Genomic DNA, 11,485 nt, shown 5'->3' with positions numbered 1-11,485 from the left:
AGTCAGTTACCTATAAGGGAGTACCCATACGACTGTCAGCTGATTTCTCAACAGAAACTTTGCAGGCCAGAAGGGAGTGGCAAGAAATATTCAAAGTGATGAATAGCAAGAACCTACAACCTAGATTACTTTATCCAGCAAAGCTATCATTCAGAATTGAAGGTCAGATAAAGAGCTTCACAGATAAGAAAAAGCTAAAGGAGTTCATCACCACCAAACCAGTATTATATGAAATGATGAAAGGTATCCTTTAAGAAGATAAATAATTTGATGAACAGAATAAACTGGTGACTATAATAGAATCAGGGACATACAAAGGGAGTGGACTGACAATTCTCAGGGGGGAAGGAGTGTGTGTGGGGGTGCAGGAAGAGACTGGACAAAAATCATACACCTATGAATGAGGACAGTGGCAGGGGTAAGGGCAGAAGGTGGGGTGGGAACTGGGTGGAGGGGAGCTATGGGGGGAAAAAAGAGGAACAACTGTAATAATCTGAACAATAAAGATTTAATTTGAAAAAAAAGTGTGTGTATATATTTTTGTGGACACCCTATATTTTAAATTCCTGGGGAGCCGAGTTGTTCTGTGGAAAAGCAACTTTTGAGTAATAAGAGGTGGGGGGGTGATTCAGTGTTTATATTTTCCAGATGAATTAATAGACCCAGCTAGGAGAAATGGCCTGTCCAAGGTCATTCAGTTAGTGGCGGGGTCAGAACCTGCATCTCTTGATCTCCAATACAGAGCTCTTTCCCGGAACCTTGCTGCTAATAGATCAGGAAATTTCACCTCCATTCCAAAAACAAATCAGAAATATTGCACAATCATATTTCTATTTTCTTATTTAACATGCATAATAATTTTCATCGGCAGTTCAAGGCTTTCCCCCTTCCCTACGTTAAAGGAATAGAACAGTATAACCAAATTTCTGCACAATATTTAAGTTCTCTATAACATTTTGCGCAATGAAAAAAAAAATGCTCTAAAAAAATAAAGACCACAAAGAGGAATTATAAATTTTGTCAAAGAGAGGTGGCTTTTTGCTTTTCTTCCTGCGTGTGATATTTTTTTATAATACTAAAATTCATCAAATATGGTCCATGCTCACTCTTTCCACCTCGGTACTTTTTTGACAGGCATTTGTTTATGCATAGAAGGAATGGGAGAAAGAGCCATACCCCCAGGCAGGGAGGAAAAGAAGCAACTGTAGCTTAGTTTTTGTAATGAATAAGGTGGAGTACTTTCTGATGCTAGGGGAGAACCAGAAAGAGAATAAGTGTGAACACAGACACCCATATACATGCATGTGTGTTCCCCCAAGGGACATTTATACACATTATCTTACTCAGTTTTCACAAGGACCTTGGGAGGTAGGTACTACTGTTTCCACAGTTTTCACATGAAGAAAATGACTTGCCCAAATGACTGACTCAAGATCATACAGCTAGTATGTGACAGAACAAGGCTGCCTGACTCCAAAAATCCACAGGGAGGAAAACTCTCTCTCTTCTGTTTCTGGATCTTTTATTCAAAAATCTAAAAGATGTAGGAATGGTCAAGTCAGTATGAGGAACAAGGAATTTCATAATGATCACAGTCCTCTGGAAGTACTATCCTATATAATAAAAGCCTAATATGCAAAATGTCCCCTCGATCGGGAGTTTGACCAGGAGGTGGGGCCAGCTGGCCAACCGCCCACGACCCCTCCCCCTGGCTGGCCCTGTCCTGGCTTGTGGCGGTGGCAGGCGGCCGGGGGAAGGGAGGCTCCGGCCGGCAGCTGCTAGGAACCCTACCCGTGCACGAATTTCATGCACTGGGCCTCTAGTCTTTTTTATAGTTTCCAGAAGACAGGTGACTCACTGTGATAAGGCAAAATTCTTTATGGAATTAATTCTAGAGCAGCAGTCATCAACCGGTGGTCCGTGGACCACTGATGGTCTGTGAGGTCCGAAAGGTTGGTGACTACTGTTCTAGAGCAAGAAAGGATACTGAAAAAAGGAAAAAGAAAGAATGGGCACTAATGGGAGAGTATCATTAAAAGGTTAAAAGGAGAATGACTTACTAGTAGGAACTATAGCTAAAAATTAACTTATGGTTAAATGTTGATGATCTCTCTGATGAATTCCACAAACGGTTAGTTACCGGGACCAACCTTTGGCTCTTGTTTTTAATGACATGTGGGATAAAAGTGAAATATCCAAGTCCATGAAAGAAAGTGTTAGTAGCATTTTAAAAGATAAGAAAGACTGTTTACAAAACGGGGGCTCTTTGCATGACTAACTCATAGTTATGCAGTTTTTAAATTGAGGTAAAATCCACATACCATAAATTAACCATTAACTTTTTAAAAATGTACAATTCAGTTGCATTCATTATACTAGGTTAAGCAACTATCACTTCTAACTAGTTCCAAGGCATTTTCATCACCCCAAAAGGCAACCTGTACCCATAATAATGCAGTTTTACAGAAATACTCTTAGAAAAAGTAGCCAAAGAGAAGAAAGTAAGACAAAAGTTCCAGTGGTTTGGCAAGAAGTGAGATATAGCTAACTGATAAACTTAAGTAAAACAAAATATTTTTAAAATCTTATTTAACAAATATCTTGCTGAATTATTGTAATGAATAATGTACTGTGTTGAGTGTTATACACAGTGGCGGTGGGAGGGAGAATGTGGAAGGTAGCCAAAATGAATCCAATCTGTTTGCTTTCTTCAAAAGAGCTTGCAGTTTAATGAAGAATTCAGACATGTAGTCAAATGGTATGGATAAGCAAAAGAAAAGGGACCAGAGAGAGAAGGGTTAAGATGCGCAAGGAAGGTAATAGGAAGATTATTTGTTCTGTTTAGAAACAGAAACATCTTGTGCCATAGACCCGTGATAATTTTCTCATTAAGACTATGAAGAGCAGAAAAGTGCCAGGTAAACTGTGAAATAGGTGAGGATGTCAAGGGGGCGCATGAACCAAATCCCACACTCAAGGAAAACATGAGGAACAAAGGGAGCTAGCTAAGGCTTCATGTGACCATAGGCCTTTATGATGTTGTTGTGTGTAGATCCTCTCTCCAGAAAGTGCAGGCCAAATCCAAGAAACTTAGGTGGAAGCTATAAAAGGGGATCTTTTGCAATTATAGCTATAATGGCATCATTTGGCCATGAAAGGAGTGTGAGCACTTAAAACAAATAGAGAATGAGCAGGATGAGCAGGTATGGATGCCAATAAAATTAAAAGAGGAATTCAATCGCACTGAAGATATAAAGAATATAACTGGCATACACTCTGAAAGGAAATGCAACAATTGGAGACCAAGCTTCAAATTCCATCTGTCCAAGATAAATAGAAGAGGGATATCTTTGCAGAAGATATGATAAAGGATCATCAATGGAAGGTAAAGTATTGAGGACCTAAATAGTATGATAGTCAAAGAACTCTTAAAGGATATGTATATTTATAAAAGAATAAATAATAAATGTGAGTATTAAAAATCCATAAGAGGCTACAGAAAATAAAATAATAAATATAAACAAATATAGTTTATATTAAATATAAAACAGAAAAATCTTACAAAATGATTTAACAAATGGTTCTACAATAAAAATGCTCAATATAGTGCAGCAACTACCATTACATAGGTTATAATTAAATATTTTTGGAGTCATCTAGCCAAAATGATTTCAAAGAAAAAAATTTATGGATATAAATCAGAAGAAGAGGAAAAGATGAAGAACAAATCACCATCTTGAAAAATAAGGCTCGAAAAGCAGAAACATGAAGTCAGGAAAAGTGGACATACATGGGTACAATAGATTAGTATGGGGGGAATGAAGCAAAGAAAGGATCAGCAAAGAAATCTAATAGAGCCGAAACCGGTTTGGCTCAGTGGATAGAGCGTCGGCCTGTGGACTGAAAGGTCCCGGGTTCGATTCCAGTCAAGGGCATGTACCTTGGTTGCGGGCACATCCCCAGTAGGAGATGTGCAGGAGGCGACTGATTGATGTTTCTCTCTCATCAATGTTTCTAGCTCTCTATCTCTCTCCCTTCCTCTCTGTAAAAAATCAATAAAATATATTAAAAAAAAAGAAATCTAATAGAAATATACTGCATCTATAAGAAATAGAATTTTTCCATTTTCATGATGGATGAATGGTTATAAATAAATAGGTATAAAATATAAATATGTTTAGAATAAAACATAAGACTCAGATGAATTAATGAAGATGAAAGTACTTAAAAAATTATAAGGCAACACACAAATAAAGGTTTTATTTCACTGGAACACAGCAGCTATGGACTTTTACTTTCAGCCCATACAAGGGGGGAAGAAGCATTTGGCAGATCTCTGCTCAACTATCATAAAACACAGTGACCATTAAGAGCAAGTGTATTGAAGTCTCAATGACGACCATCTTTTTACTCTTCAGTACTGGCCGGACAAAACCTCTGGAAAACCTCCTTGTACAGAATCTTCTATTGGTATTTTTTTATTCACTTACCATAATATTCACCCCTCTAAAGTGTGCAATTTAATGGTTTTTAGTATATTCACAAAGTTGTGCAACTATAACCTCTAATGAAGTCCAAACATTTTCATCACCTGTTAGTATACACAAGACCCAAGGAAAAGCCCCAACATTGAAAATGCTGGGCAGGGAAAGACTCCATAAGTGGAGGGCAGGGAAAGACTGAAGGAAGAGATTGGCCACTCCAGTCTGGTAATTAGTAGTGTTTCCTAAGGGAAACTTACATGTGAGGCATATCTTGGGTGGCTGAAAGATGAAGTGGATCCTGGCACCACTTGGCAGGCACCAGAGAATTACTAGTATATAGGGTAAAGTGGGGCAATGTCACGGGTCCTAGTACGTGAATGCTACCAGACACAGAAATTACCTTACATGCTGACCAGGTCAGGACAAACAACCAGCTGTTCCAGGAACCAGCACATTACAGGAGTCAATTATGATCAGACAATCTCTAGGAGGGGTTTGTGGAGAGCAACTTCCGTTCTGGCCCAGGTTCAGCTTGTGGGAAAGACAGAGGTCACCTTGTGGAACAATCTCTCTTCTAATTACTTCAAAAAGAAACCACACATCTTTTAGCAGTCACTCTCATTTCATTCCCTACTCCCTACCCCCAGCAGCTGCCAACCAAGAATCTACTTTCTGTCTCTATGGATTTACCTATTCTGAAAGTTTCATATAAATGGAATCATCCTGTATAGTAAAAGCCCAGCGACCAAACAACAGAAAGACCAGAACTACCAGAACAACTGGTCGACCAGTCGCTATGATGTGCACTGACCACCAGGGGGCAGACACTCAACGTAGGAGCTGTGCCTTGGTGGTCAGTGTGCTACCACAGTGGGAGCACCACTCGGCTGACCAGGATGAGCGGCTGCTCCCGCTGTGAACCCCGGGCCAACGGGCAGGAACCCAGGCTGCGATCATTGCCTCCTTGCCCCAGGCTCCTCCTCCTTGCTCCCTGCTGCCTCCTCCGGATGCCCACAGGCTGCGCAGAGCCACCGCTGGGCTCGCAGAGCTGACCCCAGAGTCTGGGAGGCGGGTTTGTGGCCACCGCAGGACTGAGGCCTACTCCGCCGCCTCTCAGTGCTATTGTCCCTGGGCCCGGCCCTGACCAGGTCCCCTGGAGAGGTGAGTGCTCCAGCTCCACAGAAGATGCCAGACCAGGGAGCAGCCACTCAGAGCTGACCTGTATGAGCTGCACTCACACAGCGGGCGGATCCCCGCAGGCCATGCCCCCCACCAGTGCACGAATCCCATGCACCAGGCCTCTAGTATAATATGTGGCCTTTTGAACCTGGCTTCTTTTACTTCTTCTAATGTTCTCAAGGTTCATCCACATTGTAGCATGTATCAGTAATTCATTCTTTTAATGGTTCCATTGAGTTGATGGACTCTTGGTCCCATCAACCCCCCAAAAACAAGGCCATGACTTTTCTCAGTGCCCCACATATAGCAGTGCTTCATCTCACTGGATCAAAACTTGTATGCAGCACCTACAGAGTTAGTGTTGATCTTTCTCATAGAGTTACATAAGCTTTAACAAATATTTGAGCATCACAGTACACAAACTCATGTGGATCTAAATCATGAAAGCTGACTACATCACAACGACAGCTTTTGAAAGCTGACTACCGCACAAGGCTTGAAGGAAGGGAACTGGATACCAATTACTTGCAAAATCTGTAGTTTTTATATCTTTCACATTTTTCTTTTTTCTCCAAATTTTCCTTAATAAAATCAGATATAAGCTGATATAGATAGATAGATAGACAGATAGATAGATAGGTAGATAAATAGATGAGAGATGGTAAATGGAGAAATTTCTCAATTTAAAAAATTCCCTGTGAGTGGTTCTAATTTTGTTGAAAGCGTTGGGATAAGTTCAGATTTCCATGGTAACTACAATATCATTTATCCATTGAACAAACATTTGTGGAGGAACTACTATGTGCCAGGTACTTTGCAGAATAGCAATATAGAACAGATGTTGCTTCTGACTTCATGAAATTGATTATCTAAGTAAGGAATATAAGATACGAACCTAAATATCTAAAATATAGAGTAGAAAGTAACAACTGCTATGAGAAATATGAAGCTAAGTTGCCACAGAAGTTCAGAATAAAAGATAGATTGCCTGCACCTGAGAGAGACCAAGAATAGCTGGGAGCAGAATCCTGGCCTTAAACTTTAAAAATAGGTAGAATCTGAACAGGTGGAAATAGGAAGCAAGAACCAGCAGGACAAAGGCACAAAGCCAGAATATGAACATTTCCGAGACACAAGGATGGGAAGCTGGGTGGGTCAGATGGCACAGGACCTTGTATGCCATGAGGAGCTTATATTTTATATTGTGGTAAACAGAGTTATTAAGGCTTTTGACAGGAAAGTAATGTGAGAAGAACCATACTTGCGATTAATTTGATAACCCAAGTATAAGACCATGTGTAAAAAGGGTTTGGGGGGAGGGTGTATAAATAGGACAGGCGAGAGTCTGAAGGAGTAAAAACATAATTCAGTAAATGTTTGATATTCTTGTTATTAACTTATGTTGCAAGAGACTAAATTCTATTAATTTAATATAGAAACAAACTTCTGATTGACTGGTAACAACATCAGTCACTTGTACCCAATTCTCTATAAAGAAGAAATCTATAATATCAATAGACTCTGAGAGTCCTCTCAAAGTGATTTTTCTTTCAAATATGTAATCAATCATTAGAATCTTTCAGGGAGCGTTCTCATAATCTAAAGGTTAAAGAATTCAGAACTCATCCTGGCCAGTGTGACTCAGTTGGTTGGTCGTCGTTCCTTGCACACGCGCGCGCGCACACACACACACACACACACACACACACACACACAAAAGATTCCTGGTCAGGGCACATGCCCAGGTTGTGGGCTTGATTACCTGTAGGGGGCATGTACGAAGCAGCCCATTGATGTTTAATGATTCTCTCTCACCATTGCTCTCTCTCTCTCTCTCTCCCCCCCCCCTCCTTTCCTTTCTTTCTAAAAATCAAATTAAAAAGTCAAATAAAAAAAAATTTCAGAACTCTCCCCTCAGAACTCTGGACTAATTACAGAACTTTGGGCCAATTTGCCCCACCTCCAATTTTACCAATAGTGAAACTGAGCCCCATAGTGGGAATTGACTTATCCATGAAAACAGGGCTGGATGGAACTCAAATCTCCTGATCTCTGCCCCCACGCCACAACCCACATTCCACTGTGGATAGGCTGGGTTGGTTAGAACTAAAGTGTCAAAACAAAGTCATTCTTTCCCTTTGCCTGGGCTTAAAAAGTTGGTTTTCAATAAACAGTAATCAAAAAAAATGCCTCCACCATAAAATCGGAAATCTGCAAGGTGTTGCTATCTAGTTGGAATATTGACATACCACACACCTTGCTCATTGGGTACAGAAAACACTGAGTTAAGTGCAGTAAAGCAACTAGACTCTTACAGTGAAATGCTGGTTACTCAGGCGCATTCCTTGTCTTACAGAGATTTGTGGTCTTCAAATTCCCAAGCATGTTTTGGGAAAGAACAACAAGTATGTTTTTAATAGAATTCAATTTAGGATTTCAGGAAGTATCTGAAAATCTGCAGCAGATAGGCACTGCAGAAATGAAGGAAAGGGCATCAATCTCTCACAATTCTGTCAGAAAAGGAGTGGCTGTTTCCAAAGTTCTTTTTCCTTTTCAATACGCAATAAGCTGCCTGCCAGGGCCAAAGAACAGCTCGTCAACATATTGTTTCATTTTACAGGTTGTTTCATTGTGTAGGGATGTTTTGAAAGAGGAAAAAAAATTAGGAATATGTGCTCAGATTTTTTTTAAAACCTCATGTCCCAGAACCTATAATAATCTTGCTGGATTTCTTTTTTATTTAAAAAAAGAATACCAAATGTTGAGATTTAATCTTTGAGTCTACCATGTTCGTTGCACTCACATTACCTCAACCTTATCACAAGAAGCAACATGTAATTTCTTTAAATGTTGCCAAGACCAAAACCAAGTCATAGATTCCCTTAAGGACTCGGTATTCTTCTATATGTAACATATGTTACATAGAGTAACAACCAAAGCTCCAAAATAACATTTCCCTACCTCTGCTGGAGGTTCATCCCCCACTTCCAATAGGTCAGGGTGCTCCGGGATGTCTCAGGTGTGCTCCAAGCACAGTTCTGCCAGCTGCCAAATTACAATCCTCCGTGCCTGATGTAAGCAGCTACTGCCAATGTTCCAAGCCAGGTCACCACAGCCCACCAAAGGCAATGCTACCACTGTTGCAGCTGCTGATGTGTGCAAGGAGGCCTCCAGGGCCCAAAGTCCAACTTCAAGGGAATCAGAGATGTTGAGAGTCCTGGCACCAGCACTGCTGCCCCTGGCACCAAGACTCATGTCACAGATAAAGCTGCATTCTCCATGACCTAAGAAGATTTGCAAAACAAAAACAAAACAAAACAGGAAAAAAAATTCCTTTAGCTTTTACTAAGTGTTATATACAGCCACCCTGGGGGTCACAGGGCTTGGGGACAGACTAGGTTGGTGCTCAAAAGCTATTTGTTGAAAGAATGAATGAGTCTGCAGGCTGAACTGCAAACAATCTGAGTGGCAGACACCATGATGTACTCAGACATGTTCAACTTCATCTACTGCTCTAAAGCAACCTCTGTACCTTTGATTCTTTCTTCCATTGGGATTAGTTCTTTCCTGTAGGTTGCTAGAGTTGTTTTATAAATAGAATTCCAGAAGGCTGACCCCCACCAGGCCCCAGGCCTGCCTAAATATACCTGAATTCTAGGGAGGATAAAACTGAGGCAAGAGCATTCCCACATATTATTATTATCATTATTTTTTAGAAAAAGGAAATACAGAATTGGTATAATTATACAAATAATTTAAGTTTTTGCCCTTTGAGTTTATTCTCATCACGAGTTACAAATTAGTGACCTGTGGCCAAATCTTGCCAGAGGATTTTTTAAAGCTCACATGATTTTTTAAAAACTTTTTTGATTTAGAATACATCTAGGTGAGTGATTCTCATACATGACCATGCATCAGAAGAAAGCTTGTTAAAACTGGAGGGCTTGTTAAAACTCAGATTACTGGTTCCATTCCCAGAGTTTCTGATTCAGTAGATCTGGGTTGGGGTCTGATTATTTGAATTTCTACCTAGCTCCCAACACCAGACCCCATGGTATTGCATCTGGCTTTACTTATTTGCATTACCTGCCTTGCCTCTGAGTTTGAAAACTCTGTGAAATCTCAATATTCTGGTGAAAACCCTTTTTTCAGCCTGATTCATGGAGGTGATTGTATTACCCACTTTTTATTGAAGTAAAACAAATAAACATAATAGTACATGCATCTTAGGTATACAACTTATTGAATTTTCACAAATTATACACACAAATCCATGGATTTAAAAAAGGGAAGGGGGTTCTATGGGTGATCTGTTCATAAATTCCCAACTGGGCAGGTCACGGTGGGTAGTCATGCCCTAGACCTATAACTTCTGTAGTGAACAATTTTAAGCCAGTCCTGTCCATTGTTCTTGTACATCTAGGTCAGGGGTTCTCAAACTTTTTAAACAGGGGGCCAGTTCACTGTCCCTCAGACCGTTGGAGGGCCGGACTATAGTTTTAAAAAAAACTATGAACAAATTCCTATGCACACTGCACATATCTTATTTTGAAGTAAAAAAAAACAAAACGGGAACAAATACAATATTTGTATTTGCTTGTGGCCTGCAGGACGTAGTTTGAGGACCCCTGATCTAGGTTAACACACCTTTGAGATGTCAGAAGTAATACCCCTCAAGGGGGTGTTAACCTTCAAGAGAATACATAATCTAGTAAACTATCTTGTAACCAAATCCCCACCTTGCTTTCTCACCTCCATGTACTTTCCCTCTTCAATGCAGAAAAGAAGCTACAAACTATTATTTTCTGGAGCATTTGAGATCTTGTGTCCGGCCTATGTTTTCAGTTTGGCTCAAATAAACTCTTATAAAAATTCTCTACAGGTTTGGATGCGACTCATCTAACCGACATGCAGAGCAAGGAAGAGAACATCACCAGCCTCCAGAAATCCCCCTCATGCCTTTTACACAATGTTAATCCCAAGGATAACCACTATCCTGACTTCTAACTTCATAGATTTGTTTTGCCTGTATTTGAAATTCATACAAATGGACTCATACAAGTATACACTACATTGTGCCTGGCTTGCCTTGATCAATATTATGTTTATGAGAGTCATTCACATTGTTGTATAGAGTTGTAGCTCGTTCATCTTCATTGCTGTCCAGTATTCCACTGTGTGATCATTCTATAATTTACCCATTCTACTGTTGATGGGATTTTGGGTCATTTACATTTTGAGGCTATTAGAAAAAGTGCTGCTACAAACATTCTCAAATACATCTTTTGCTGTACATATAGATGCATTTCTGTTAAGTATATACCTACAAGTAGAATGGCTGGGTAATAGGGTATGTGTATATTCAGCTTTAGGAGATGCTGCCAAACACTTTTCCAAAGTGGTTGTACCAATTCATACTCCCACTAGAAGTGTATAAAGGTTCCCATTTCTCCACATTCTCACCAACACTTCATATTTCTTTTCACGTAAAGAAATATAGGCCTCCCTGGATTTATGTCATTAGTGTTTTAAGTTGATTTTCATACGTCATGAGTTTATTGCACAACCTTTATCACTTTAAGCAATTGAGGCATTAATCTTTCTTCTATCCTATATCATAAAAGGCTAATATGCAAATTATCCCCTAGACTGGGAGTTTGACCAGGGGGCAGGGCTGGCTGGCCAACTGCCCTTGGCCCCTCCCCCCAGCTGGACCCCACCTGTGCACGAATTTGTGCACCGGGCCTCTAGTCACCTTATAAATAAGTACCTTAAATTAGTGAATTTGCTAAGTGAATTTTCCTTCTGCCAAGTATTGTCTG

The 11,485-nt window shown here is 40.1% G+C and overlaps 1 long non-coding RNA gene across 1 annotated transcript in view; it reads right to left on the bottom strand.

Moving 5' to 3' along the window:
- LOC102252667 overlaps nt 1–8,830 on the bottom strand; it is a 25,978-nt gene extending 17,148 nt beyond the window's left edge. The window contains exon 1 of the long non-coding RNA XR_314618.2: nt 8,625–8,830. This is a non-coding gene — a long non-coding RNA (uncharacterized LOC102252667). The remainder of the gene's footprint in view (nt 1–8,624) is intronic.
- Nucleotides 8,831–11,485: the final 2,655 nt, after the last annotated feature.

This window comes from Myotis brandtii, unplaced genomic scaffold, assembly GCF_000412655.1.
Source record: "Myotis brandtii unplaced genomic scaffold, ASM41265v1 scaffold84, whole genome shotgun sequence".
In the NCBI taxonomy this organism is placed as follows: domain Eukaryota; kingdom Metazoa; phylum Chordata; class Mammalia; order Chiroptera; family Vespertilionidae; genus Myotis; species Myotis brandtii.
Note: the sequence above shows the minus strand (reverse complement) of the source record. Positions and strands in the feature narration are given on the sequence as shown.